Raw genomic sequence first — 15986 nt, forward strand, 5'->3', positions numbered from 1 at the left:
TATGACTTATGAAACAAGGTTAAAACGTCGAATCCAAGATTAAATAGATGTTTGATCTTCAGAAACACAATTACCGAATCGATTGGAAACATTTTTAATCTGTGGTACGAGTAATTTCAAAGTTTTCAAGATTTTATGTCCGTAATTAACGAAATTTGCATGTGTCGATCTCAATTTCGACAATTTACATGTAAATACTTGTATTTACACATAGTAACAAACTTATATTTTTGTTTCATTATGTATTGTGAGTCGATAGAATATTAAAGCATTGAAATTGATTGAGATTTCAAATTTCGTTTTTCTACGATACGTCTTTATGTGGTAATAATCGTATATGACTTATGAATCAAGGTTAAAACGTCGAATCCAAGATTAAATAGATGTTTGATCTTCAGAAGTCAAATGTCCGAATCGATTGGAAACATTTTTAATCTGTGGTACGAGTAATTTCAAAGTTTTCAAGATTTTATGTCCGTAATTAACGAAATTTGCATGTGTCGATCTCAATTTCGACAATTTACATGTAAATACTCGTATTTACACATAGTAACAAACTTATATTTTTGTTTCATTATGTATTGTGTGTCGATAGAATATTAAAGCATTGAAATTGATTGAGATTTCATATTTCGTTTTTCGACGATACATCTTTATGAGCTAATAATCGTATATCACTTATGAAACAAGGTTAAAACGTCGAATCCAAGATTAAATAGATGTTTGATCTTCAGAAAAACAATGTCCGAATCGATAGGTAACATTTTTCAAACTTTGGTACGAGTAATTTCAATGTTTTCACGATTTTATCTCCGCAATTAACGAAATTCGCATGTGTCGCTCTCATTTTTCGACAATATTCATGATAAACTCGTATTTACACATAGTCACAAACTTATATTTAAGTTTCATTATGTATTGTGCGTCGATAGAATATAAAAGCATTGAAATTGATTGAGATTTCAAATTTCGTTTTTCTACGATACGTCTTTATGTGGTAATAATCGTGTATGACTTATGAAACAAGGTTAAAACGTCGAATCCAAGATTAAATAGATGTTTGATCTTCAGAAACACAATTACCGAATCGATTGGAAACATTTTTAATCTGTGGTACGAGTAATTTCAAAGTTTTCAAGATTTTATGTCCGTAATTAACGAAATTTGCATGTGTCGATCTCAATTTCGACAATTTACATGTAAATACTTGTATTTACACATAGTAACAAACTTATATTTTTGTTTCATTATGTATTGTGAGTCGATAGAATATTAAAGCATTGAAATTGATTGAGATTTCAAATTTCGTTTTTCTACGATACGTCTTTATGTGGTAATAATCGTATATGACTTATGAATCAAGGTTAAAACGTCGAATCCAAGATTAAATAGATGTTTGATCTTCAGAAGTCAAATGTCCGAATCGATTGGAAACATTTTTAATCTGTGGTACGAGTAATTTCAAAGTTTTCAAGATTTTATGTCCGTAATTAACGAAATTTGCATGTGTCGATCTCAATTTCGACAATTTACATGTAAATACTCTTATTTACACATAGTAACAAACTTATATTTTTGTTTCATTATGTATTGTGTGTCGATAGAATATTAAAGCATTGAAATTGATTGAGATTTCATATTTCGTTTTTCGACGATACATCTTTATGAGCTAATAATCGTATATCACTTATGAAACAAGGTTAAAACGTCGAATCCAAGATTAAATAGATGTTTGATCTTCAGAAAAACAATGTCCGAATCGATAGGTAACATTTTTCAAACTTTGGTACGAGTAATTTCAATGTTTTCACGATTTTATCTCCGCAATTAACGAAATTCGCATGGGTCGCTCTCATTTTTCGACAATATTCATGATAAACTCGTATTTACACATAGTCACAAACTTATATTTAAGTTTCATTATGTATTGTGCGTCGATAGAATATAAAAGCATTGAAATTGATTGAGATTTCAAATTTCGTTTTTCGACGATACGTCTTTATGAGCTAATAATCGTGTATGACTTATGAAACAAGGTTAAAACGTCGAATCCAAGATTAAATAGATGTTTGATCTTCAGAAACACAATTACCGAATCGATTGGAAACATTTTTAATCTGTGGTACGAGTAATTTCAAAGTTTTCAAGATTTTATGTCCGTAATTAACGAAATTTGCATGTGTCGATCTCAATTTCGACAATTTACATGTAAATACTTGTATTTACAAATAGTAACAAACTTATATTTTTGTTTCATTATGTATTGTGAGTCGATAGAATATTAAAGCATTGAAATTGATTGAGATTTCAAATTTCGTTTTTCTACGATACGTCTTTATGTGGTAATAATCGTATATGACTTATGAATCAAGGTTGAAACGTCGAATCCAAGATTAAATAGATGTTTGATCTTCAGAAGTCAAATGTCCGAATCGATTGGAAACATTTTTAATCTGTGGTACGAGTAATTTCAAAGTTTTCAAGATTTTATGTCCGTAATTAACGAAATTTGCATGTGTCGATCTCAATTTCGACAATTTACATGTAAATACTTGTATTTACACATAGTAACAAACTTATATTTTTGTTTCATTATGTATTGTGTGTCGATAGAATATTAAAGCATTGAAATTGATTGAGATTTCATATTTCGTTTTTCGACGATACATCTTTATGAGCTAATAATCGTATATCACTTATGAAACAAGGTTAAAACGTCGAATCCAAGATTAAATAGATGTTTGATCTTCAGAAAAACAATGTCCGAATCTATAGGTAACATTTTTCAAACTTTGGTACGAGTAATTTCAATGTTTTCACGATTTTATCTCCGCAATTAACGAAATTCGCATGGGTCGCTCCCATTTTTCGACAATATTCATGATAAACTCGTATTTACACATAGTCACAAACTTATATTTAAGTTTCATTATGTATTGTGCGTCGATAGAATATAAAAGCATTGAAATTGATTGAGATTTCAAATTTCGTTTTTCGACGATACGTCTTTATGAGCTAATAATCGTGTATGACTTATGAAACAAGGTTAAAACGTCGAATCCAAGATTAAATAGATGTTTGATCTTCAGAAACACAATTACCGAATCGATTGGAAACATTTTTAATCTGTGGTACGAGTAATTTCAAAGTTTTCAAGATTTTATGTCCGTAATTAACGAAATTTGCATGTGTCGATCTCAATTTCGACAATTTACATGTAAATACTTGTATTTACACATAGTAACAAACTTATATTTTTGTTTCATTATGTATTGTGAGTCGATAGAATATTAAAGCATTGAAATTGATTGAGATTTCAAATTTCGTTTTTCTACGATACGTCTTTATGTGGTAATAATCGTATATGACTTATGAATCAAGGTTAAAACGTCGAATCCAAGATTAAATAGATGTTTGATCTTCAGAAGTCAAATGTCCGAATCGATTGGAAACATTTTTAATCTGTGGTACGAGTAATTTCAAAGTTTTCAAGATTTTATGTCCGTAATTAACGAAATTTGCATGTGTCGATCTCAATTTCGACAATTTACATGTAAATACTCGTATTTACACATAGTAACAAACTTATATTTTTGTTTCATTATGTATTGTGTGTCGATAGAATATTAAAGCATTGAAATTGATTGAGATTTCATATTTCGTTTTTCGACGATACATCTTTATGAGCTAATAATCGTATATCACTTATGAAACAAGGTTAAAACGTCGAATCCAAGATTAAATAGATGTTTGATCTTCAGAAAAACAATGTCCGAATCGATAGGTAACATTTTTCAAACTTTGGTACGAGTAATTTCAATGTTTTCACGATTTTATCTCCGCAATTAACGAAATTCGCATGGGTCGCTCTCATTTTTCGACAATATTCATGATAAACTCGTATTTACACATAGTCACAAACTTATATTTAAGTTTCATTATGTATTGTGCGTCGATAGAATATAAAAGCATTGAAATTGATTGAGATTTCAAATTTCGTTTTTCGACGATACGTCTTTATGAGCTAATAATCGTGTATGACTTATGAAACAAGGTTAAAACGTCGAATCCAAGATTAAATAGATGTTTGATCTTCAGAAGTCAAATGTCCGAATCGATTGGAAACATTTTTAATCTGTGGTACGAGTAATTTCAAAGTTTTCAAGATTTTATGTCCGTAATTAACGAAATTTGCATGTGTCGATCTCAATTTCGACAATTTACATGTAAATACTCGTATTTACACATAGTAACAAACTTATATTTTTGTTTCATTATGTATTGTGAGTCGATAGAATATTAAAGCATTGAAATTGATTGAGATTTCAAATTTCGTTTTTCTACGATACGTCTTTATGTGGTAATAATCGTATATGACTTATGAATCAAGGTTAAAACGTCGAATCCAAGATTAAATAGATGTTTGATCTTCAGAAGTCAAATGTCCGAATCGATTGGAAACATTTTTAATCTGTGGTACGAGTAATTTAAAAGTTTTCAAGATTTTATGTCCGTAATTAACGAAATTTGCATGTGTCGATCTCAATTTCGACAATTTACATGTAAATACTCGTATTTTCACATAGTAACAAACTTATATTTTTGTTTCATTATGTATTGTGTGTCGATAGAATATTAAAGCATTGAAATTGATTGAGATTTCAAATTTCGTTTTTCGACGATACGTCTTTATGAGCTAATAATCGTGTATGACTTATGAAACAAGGTTAAAACGTCGAATCCAAGATTAAATAGATGTTTGATCTTCAGAAGTCAAATGTCCGAATCGATTGGAAACATTTTTAATCTGTGGTACGAGTAATTTCAAAGTTTTCAAGATTTCATGTCCGTAATTAACGAAATTTGCATGTGTCGATCTCAATTTCGACAATTTACATGTAAATACTCGTATTTACACATAGTAACAAACTTATATTTTTGTTTCATTATGTATTGTGAGTCGATAGAATATTAAAGCATTGAAATTGATTGAGATTTCAAATTTCGTTTTTCTACGATACGTCTTTATGTGGTAATAATCGTATATGACTTATGAATCAAGGTTAAAACGTCGAATCCAAGATTAAATAGATGTTTGATCTTCAGAAGTCAAATGTCCGAATCGATTGGAAACATTTTTAATCTGTGGTACGAGTAATTTAAAAGTTTTCAAGATTTTATGTCCGTAATTAACGAAATTTGCATGTGTCGATCTCAATTTCGACAATTTACATGTAAATACTCGTATTTACACATAGTAACAAACTTATATTTTTGTTTCATTATGTATTGTGTGTCGATAGAATATTAAAGCATTGAAATTGATTGAGATTTCATATTTCGTTTTTCGACGATACATCTTTATGAGCTAATAATCGTATATCACTTATGAAACAAGGTTAAAACGTCGAATCCAAGATTAAATAGATGTTTGATCTTTAGAAAAACAATGTCCGAATCTATAGGTAACATTTTTCAAACTTTGGTACGAGTAATTTCAATGTTTTCACGATTTTATCTCCGCAATTAACGAAATTCGCATGGGTCGCTCCCATTTTTCGACAATATTCATGATAAACTCGTATTTACACATAGTCACAAACTTATATTTTTGTTTCATTATGTATTGTGCGTCGATAGAATATAAAAGCATTGAAATTGATTGAGATTTCAAATTTCGTTTTTCGACGATACGTCTTTATGTACTAATAATCGTGTATGACTTATGAAACAAGGTTAAAACGTCGAATCCAAGATTAAATAGATGTTTGATCTTCATAAAAACAATTACCGAATCGATTGGAAACATTTTTAATCTGTGGTACGAGTAATTTCAAAGTTTTCAAGATTTTATGTCCGTAATTAACGAAATTTGCATGTGTCGATCTCAATTTCAACAATTTACATGTAAATACTCGTATTTACACATAGTAACAAACTTATATTTTTGTTTCATTATGTATTGTGTGTCGATAGAATATTAAAGCATTGAAATTGATTGAGATTTCATATTTCGTTTTTCGACGATACATCTTTATGAGCTAATAATCGTATATCACTTATGAAACAAGGTTAAAACGTCGAATCCAAGATTAAATAGATGTTTGATCTTCAGAAAAACAATGTCCGAATCGATAGGTAACATTTTTCAAACTTTGGTACGAGTAATTTCAATGTTTTCACGATTTTATCTCCGCAATTAACGAAATTCGCATGGGTCGCTCCCATTTTTCGACAATATTCATGATAAACTCGTATTTACACATAGTCACAAACTTATATTTAAGTTTCATTATGTATTGTGCGTCGATAGAATATAAAAGCATTGAAATTGATTGAGATTTCAAATTTCGTTTTTCGACGATACGTCTTTATGAGCTAATAATCGTGTATGACTAATGAAACAAGGTTAAAACGTCGAATCCAAGATTAAATAGATGTTTGATCTTCAGAAGTCAAATGTCCGAATCGATTGGAAACATTTTTAATCTGTGGTACGAGTAATTTAAAAGTTTTCAAGATTTTATGTCCGTAATTAACGAAATTTGCATGTGTCGATCTCAATTTCGACAATTTACATGTAAATACTCGTATTTACACATAGTAACAAACTTATATTTTTGTTTCATTATGTATTGTGTGTCGATAGAATATTAAAGCATTGAAATTGATTGAGATTTCATATTTCGTTTTTCGACGATACATCTTTATGAGCTAATAATCGTATATCACTTATGAAACAAGGTTAAAACGTCGAATCCAAGATTAAATAGATGTTTGATCTTTAGAAAAACAATGTCCGAATCTATAGGTAACATTTTTCAAACTTTGGTACGAGTAATTTCAATGTTTTCACGATTTTATCTCCGCAATTAACGAAATTCGCATGGGTCGCTCCCATTTTTCGACAATATTCATGATAAACTCGTATTTACACATAGTCACAAACTTATATTTAAGTTTCATTATGTATTGTGCGTCGATAGAATATAAAAGCATTGAAATTGATTGAGATTTCAAATTTCGTTTTTCGACGATACGTCTTTATGAGCTAATAATCGTGTATGACTTATGAAACAAGGTTAAAACGTCGAATCCAAGATTAAATAGATGTTTGATCTTCAGAAACACAATTACCGAATCGATTGGAAACATTTTTAATCTGTGGTACGAGTAATTTCAAAGTTTTCAAGATTTTATGTCCGTAATTAACGAAATTTGCATGTGTCGATCTCAATTTCAACAATTTACATGTAAATACTCGTATTTACACATAGTAACAAACTTATATTTTTGTTTCATTATGTATTGTGTGTCGATAGAATATTAAAGCATTGAAATTGATTGAGATTTCATATTTCGTTTTTCGACGATACATCTTTATGAGCTAATAATCGTATATCACTTATGAAACAAGGTTAAAACGTCGAATCCAAGATTAAATAGATGTTTGATCTTCAGAAAAACAATGTCCGAATCGATAGGTAACATTTTTCAAACTTTGGTACGAGTAATTTCAATGTTTTCACGATTTTATCTCCGCAATTAACGAAATTCGCATGGGTCGCTCCCATTTTTCGACAATATTCATGATAAACTCGTATTTACACATAGTCACAAACTTATATTTAAGTTTCATTATGTATTGTGCGTCGATAGAATATAAAAGCATTGAAATTGATTGAGATTTCAAATTTCGTTTTTCGACGATACGTCTTTATGAGCTAATAATCGTGTATGACTAATGAAACAAGGTTAAAACGTCGAATCCAAGATTAAATAGATGTTTGATCTTCAGAAACACAATTACCGAATCGATTGGAAACATTTTTAATCTGTGGTACGAGTACTTTCAAAGTTTTCTAGATTTTATGTCCGTAATTAACGAAATTTGCATGTGTCGATCTCAATTTCAACAATTTACATGTAAATACTCGTATTTACACATAGTAACAAACTTATATTTTTGTTTCATTATGTATTGTGTGTCGATAGAATATTAAAGCATTGAAATTGATTGAGATTTCATATTTCGTTTTTCGAAGATACATCTTTATGAGCTAATAATCGTATATCACTTATGAAACAAGGTTAAAACGTCGAATCCAAGATTAAATAGATGTTTGATCTTCAGAAAAACAATGTCCGAATCGATAGGTAACATTTTTCAAACTTTGGTACGAGTAATTTCAATGTTTTCACGATTTTATCTCCGCAATTAACGAAATTCGCATGGGTCGCTCCCATTTTTCGACAATATTCATGATAAACTCGTATTTACACATAGTCACAAACTTATATTTAAGTTTCATTATGTATTGTGCGTCGATAGAATATAAAAGCATTGAAATTGATTGAGATTTCAAATTTCGTTTTTCGACGATACGTCTTTATGAGCTAATAATCGTGTATGACTTATGAAACAAGGTTAAAACGTCGAATCCAAGATTAAATAGATGTTTGATCTTCAGAAGTCAAATGTCCGAATCGATTGGAAACATTTTTAATCTGTGGTACGAGTAATTTCAAAGTTTTCAAGATTTTATGTCCGTAATTAACGAAATTTGCATGTGTCGATCTCAATTTCGACAATTTACATGTAAATACTCGTATTTACACATAGTAACAAACTTATATTTTTGTTTCATTATGTATTGTGAGTCGATAGAATATTAAAGCATTGAAATTGATTGAGATTTCATATTTCGTTTTTCGACGATACATCTTTATGAGCTTATAATCGTATATGACTTATGAAACAAGGTTAAAACGTCGAATTCAAGATTAAATAGATGTTTGATCTTCATAAAAACAATGTCCGAATCGATAGGTAACATTTTTCAAACTTTGGTACGAGTAATTTCAATGTTTTCACGATTTTATCTCCGCAATTAACGAAATTCGCATGGGTCGCTCTCATTTTTCGACAATATTCATGATAAACTCGTATTTACACATAGTCACAAACTTATATTTAAGTTTCATTATGTATTGTGTGTCGATAGAATATAAAAGCATTGAAATTGATTGAGATTTCAAATTTCGTTTTTCGACGATACGTCTTTATGAGCTAATAATCGTGTATGACTTATGAAACAAGGTTAAAACGTCGAATCCAAGATTAAATAGATGTTTGATCTTCAGAAACACAATTACCGAATCGATTGGAAACATTTTTAATCTGTGGTACGAGTAATTTCAAAGTTTTCAAGATTTTATGTCCGTAATTAACGAAATTTGCATGTGTCGATCTCAATTTCGACAATTTACATGTAAATACTTGTATTTACACATAGTAACAAACTTATATTTTTGTTTCATTATGTATTGTGAGTCGATAGAATATTAAAGCATTGAAATTGATTGAGATTTCAAATTTCGTTTTTCTACGATACGTCTTTATGTGGTAATAATCGTATATGACTTATGAATCAAGGTTAAAACGTCGAATCCAAGATTAAATAGATGTTTGATCTTCAGAAGTCAAATGTCCGAATCTATAGGTAACATTTTTCAAACTTTGGTACGAGTAATTTCAATGTTTTCACGATTTTATCTCCGCAATTAACGAAATTCGCATGGGTCGCTCCCATTTTTCGACAATATTCATGATAAACTCGTATTTACACATAGTCACAAACTTATATTTAAGTTTCATTATGTATTGTGCGTCGATAGAATATAAAAGCATTGAAATTGATTGAGATTTCAAATTTCGTTTTTCGACGATACGTCTTTATGAGCTAATAATCGTGTATGACTTATGAAACAAGGTTAAAACGTCGAATCCAAGATTAAATAGATGTTTGATCTTCAGAAACACAATTACCGAATCGATTGGAAACATTTTTAATCTGTGGTACGAGTAATTTCAAAGTTTTCAAGATTTTATGTCCGTAATTAACGAAATTTGCATGTGTCGATCTCAATTTCAACAATTTACATGTAAATACTCGTATTTACACATAGTAACAAACTTATATTTTTGTTTCATTATGTATTGTGTGTCGATAGAATATTAAAGCATTGAAATTGATTGAGATTTCATATTTCGTTTTTCGACGATACATCTTTATGAGCTAATAATCGTATATCACTTATGAAACAAGGTTAAAACGTCGAATCCAAGATTAAATAGATGTTTGATCTTCAGAAAAACAATGTCCGAATCGATAGGTAACATTTTTCAAACTTTGGTACGAGTAATTTCAATGTTTTCACGATTTTATCTCCGCAATTAACGAAATTCGCATGGGTCGCTCCCATTTTTCGACAATATTCATGATAAACTCGTATTTACACATAGTCACAAACTTATATTTAAGTTTCATTATGTATTGTGCGTCGATAGAATATAAAAGCATTGAAATTGATTGAGATTTCAAATTTCGTTTTTCGACGATACGTCTTTATGAGCTAATAATCGTGTATGACTTATGAAACAAGGTTAAAACGTCGAATCCAAGATTAAATAGATGTTTGATCTTCAGAAACACAATTACCGAATCGGTTGGAAACATTTTTAATCTGTGGTACGAGTAATTTCAAAGTTTTCAAGATTTTATGTCCGTAATTAACGAAATTTGCATGTGTCGATCTCAATTTCAACAATTTACATGTAAATACTCGTATTTACACATAGTAACAAACTTATATTTTTGTTTCATTATGTATTGTGTGTCGATAGAATATTAAAGCATTGAAATTGATTGAGATTTCATATTTCGTTTTTCGACGATACGTCTTTATGAGCTAATAATCGTGTATGACTTATGAAACAAGGTTAAAACGTCGAATCCAAGATTAAATAGATGTTTGATCTTCAGAAAAACAATTACCGAATCGGTTGGAAACATTTTTAATCTGTGGTACGAGTAATTTCAAAGTTTTCAAGATTTTATGTCCGTAATTAACGAAATTTGCATGTGTCGATCTCAATTTCAACAATTTACATGTAAATACTCGTATTTACACATAGTAACAAACTTATATTTTTGTTTCATTATGTATTGTGTGTCGATAGAATATTAAAGCATTGAAATTGATTGAGATTTCATATTTCGTTTTTCGACGATACATCTTTATGAGCTAATAATCGTATATCACTTATGAAACAAGGTTAAAACGTCGAATCCAAGATTAAATAGATGTTTGATCTTCAGAAAAACAATGTCCGAATCGATAGGTAACATTTTTCAAACTTTGGTACGAGTAATTTCAATGTTTTCACGATTTTATCTCCGCAATTAACGAAATTCGCATGGGTCGCTCCCATTTTTCGACAATATTCATGATAAACTCGTATTTACACATAGTCACAAACTTATATTTAAGTTTCATTATGTATTGTGCGTCGATAGAATATAAAAGCATTGAAATTGATTGAGATTTCAAATTTCGTTTTTCGACGATACGTCTTTATGAGCTAATAATCGTGTATGACTTATGAAACAAGGTTAAAACGTCGAATCCAAGATTAAATAGATGTTTGATCTTCGTAAACACAATTACCGAATCGATTGGAAACATTTTTAATCTGTGGTACGAGTAATTTCAAAGTTTTCAAGATTTTATGTCCGTAATTAACGAAATTTGCATGTGTCGATCTCAATTTCAACAATTTACATGTAAATACTCGTATTTACACATAGTAACAAACTTATATTTTTGTTTCATTATGTATTTTGTGTCGATAGAATATTAAAGCATTGAAATTGATTGAGATTTCATATTTCGTTTTTCGACGATACGTCTTTATGAGCTAATAATCGTGTATGACTTATGAAACAAGGTTAAAACGTCGAATCCAAGATTAAATAGATGTTTGATCTTCAGAAACACAATTACCGAATCGATTGGAAACAGTTTTAATCTGTGGTACGAGTAATTTCAAAGTTTTCAAGATTTTATGTCCGTAATTAACGAAATTTGCATGTGTCGATCTCAATTTCAACAATTTACATGTAAATACTCGTATTTACACATAGTAACAAACTTATATTTTTGTTTCATTATGTATTGTGTGTCGATAGAATATTAAAGCATTGAAATTGATTGAGATTTCATATTTCGTTTTTCGACGATACATCTTTATGAGCTAATAATCGTATATCACTTATGAAACAAGGTTAAAACGTCGAATCCAAGATTAAATAGATGTTTGATCTTCAGAAAAACAATGTCCGAATCGATAGGTAACATTTTTCAAACTTTGGTACGAGTAATTTCAATGTTTTCACGATTTTATCTCCGCAATTAACGAAATTCGCATGGGTCGCTCCCATTTTTCGACAATATTCATGATAAACTCGTATTTACACATAGTCACAAACTTATATTTAAGTTTCATTATGTATTGTGCGTCGATGGAATATAAAAGCATTGAAATTGATTGAGATTTCAAATTTCGTTTTTCGACGATACGTCTTTATGAGCTAATAATCGTGTATGACTTATGAAACAAGGTTAAAACGTCGAATCCAAGATTAAATAGATGTTTGATCTTCAGAAACACAATTACCGAATCGATTGGAAACATTTTTAATCTGTGGTACGAGTAATTTCAAAGTTTTCAAGATTTTATGTCCGTAATTAACGAAATTTGCATGTGTCGATCTCAATTTCGACAATTTACATGTAAATACTTGTATTTACACATAGTAACAAACTTATATTTTTGTTTCATTATGTATTGTGAGTCGATAGAATATTAAAGCATTGAAATTGATTGAGATTTCAAATTTCGTTTTTCTACGATACGTCTTCATGTGGTAATAATCGTATATGACTTATGAATCAAGGTTAAAACGTCGAATCCAAGATTAAATAGATGTTTGATCTTCAGAAGTCAAATGTCCGAATCTATAGGTAACATTTTTCAAACTTTGGTACGAGTAATTTCAATGTTTTCACGATTTTATCTCCGCAATTAACGAAATTCGCATGGGTCGCTCCCATTTTTCGACAATATTCATGATAAACTCGTATTTACACATAGTCACAAACTTATATTTAAGTTTCATTATGTATTGTGCGTCGATAGAATATAAAAGCATTGAAATTGATTGAGATTTCAAATTTCGTTTTTCGACGATACGTCTTTATGAGCTAATAATCGTGTATGACTTATGAAACAAGGTTAAAACGTCGAATCCAAGATTAAATAGATGTTTGATCTTCAGAAACACAATTACCGAATCGATTGGAAACATTTTTAATCTGTGGTACGAGTAATTTCAAAGTTTTCAAGATTTTATGTCCGTAATTAACGAAATTTGCATGTGTCGATCTCAATTTCAACAATTTACATGTAAATACTCGTATTTACACATAGTAACAAACTTATATTTTTGTTTCATTATGTATTTTGTGTCGATAGAATATTAAAGCATTGAAATTGATTGAGATTTCATATTTCGTTTTTCGACGATACGTCTTTATGAGCTAATAATCGTGTATGACTTATGAAACAAGGTTAAAACGTCGAATCCAAGATTAAATAGATGTTTGATCTTCAGAAAAACAATGTCCGAATCGATAGGTAACATTTTTCAAACTTTGGTACGAGTAATTTCAATGTTTTCACGATTTTATCTCCGCAATTAACGAAATTCGCATGGGTCGCTCCCATTTTTCGACAATATTCATGATAAACTCGTATTTACACATAGTCACAAACTTATATTTAAGTTTCATTATGTATTGTGCGTCGATAGAATATAAAAGCATTGAAATTGATTGAGATTTCAAATTTCGTTTTTCGACGATACGTCTTTATGAGCTAATAATCGTGTATGACTTATAAAACAAGGTTAAAACGTCGAATCCAAGATTAAATAGATGTTTGATCTTCAGAAACACAATTACCGAATCGATTGGAAACATTTTTAATCTGTGGTACGAGTAATTTCAAAGTTTTCAAGATTTTATGTCCGTAATTAACGAAATTTGCATGTGTCGATCTCAATTTCAACAATTTACATGTAAATACTCGTATTTACACATAGTAACAAACTTATATTTTTGTTTCATTATGTATTTTGTTTCGATAGAATATTAAAGCATTGAAATTGATTGAGATTTCATATTTCGTTTTTCGACGATACGTCTTTATGAGCTAATAATCGTGTATGACTTATGAAACAAGGTTAAAACGTCGAATCCAAGATTAAATAGATGTTTGATCTTCAGAAACACAATTACCGAATCGATTGGAAACAGTTTTAATCTGTGGTACGAGTAATTTCAAAGTTTTCAAGATTTTATGTCCGTAATTAACGAAATTTGCATGTGTCGATCTCAATTTCAACAATTTACATGTAAATACTCGTATTTACACATAGTAACAAACTTATATTTTTGTTTCATTATGTATTGTGTGTCGATAGAATATTAAAGCATTGAAATTGATTGAGATTTCATATTTCGTTTTTCGACGATACATCTTTATGAGCTAATAATCGTATATCACTTATGAAACAAGGTTAAAACGTCGAATCCAAGATTAAATAGATGTTTGATCTTCAGAAAAACAATGTCCGAATCGATAGGTAACATTTTTCAAACTTTGGTACGAGTAATTTCAATGTTTTCACGATTTTATCTCCGCAATTAACGAAATTCGCATGGGTCGCTCCCATTTTTCGACAATATTCATGATAAACTCGTATTTACACATAGTCACAAACTTATATTTAAGTTTCATTATGTATTGTGCGTCGATGGAATATAAAAGCATTGAAATTGATTGAGATTTCAAATTTCGTTTTTCGACGATACGTCTTTATGAGCTAATAATCGTGTATGACTTATGAAACAAGGTTAAAACGTCGAATCCAAGATTAAATAGATGTTTGATCTTCAGAAACACAATTACCGAATCGATTGGAAACATTTTTAATCTGTGGTACGAGTAATTTCAAAGTTTTCAAGATTTTATGTACGTAATTAACGAAATTTGCATGTGTCGATCTCAATTTCAACAATTTACATGTAAATACTCGTATTTACACATAGTAACAAACTTATATTTTTGTTTCATTATGTATTTTGTGTCGATAGAATATTAAAGCATTGAAATTGATTGAGATTTCATATTTCGTTTTTCGACGATACATCTTTATGAGCTAATAATCGTATATCACTTATGAAACAAGGTTAAAACGTCGAATCCAAGATTAAATAGATGTTTGATCTTCAGAAAAACAATGTCCGAATCGATAGGTAACATTTTTCAAACTTTGGTACGAGTAATTTCAATGTTTTCACGATTTTATCTCCGCAATTAACGAAATTCGCATGGGTCGCTCCCATTTTTCGACAATATTCATGATAAACTCGTATTTACACATAGTCACAAACTTATATTTAAGTTTCATTATGTATTGTGCGTCGATGGAATATAAAAGCATTGAAATTGATTGAGATTTCAAATTTCGTTTTTCGACGATACGTCTTTATGAGCTAATAATCGTGTATGACTTATGAAACAAGGTTAAAACGTCGAATCCAAGATTAAATAGATGTTTGATCTTCAGAAACACAATTACCGAATCGATTGGAAACTTTTTTAATCTGTGGTACGAGTAATTTCAAAGTTTTCAAGATTTTATGTACGTAATTAACGAAATTTGCATGTGTCGATCTCAATTTCAACAATTTACATGTAAATACTCGTATTTACACATAGTAACAAACTTATATTTTTGTTTCATTATGTATTTTGTGTCGATAGAATATTAAAGCATTGAAATTGATTGAGATTTCATATTTCGTTTTTCGACGATACATCTTTATGAGCTAATAATCGTATATCACTTATGAAACAAGGTTAAAACGTCGAATCCAAGATTAAATAGATGTTTGATCTTCAGAAAAACAATGTCCGAATCTATAGGTAACATTTTTCAAACTTTGGTACGAGTAATTTCAATGTTTTCACGATTTTATCTCCGCAATTAACGAAATTCGCATGGGTCGCTCCCATT

This window comes from Vespa crabro, chromosome 2, assembly GCF_910589235.1.
Source record: "Vespa crabro chromosome 2, iyVesCrab1.2, whole genome shotgun sequence".
Taxonomy (NCBI): Eukaryota; Metazoa; Arthropoda; class Insecta; order Hymenoptera; family Vespidae; genus Vespa; species Vespa crabro.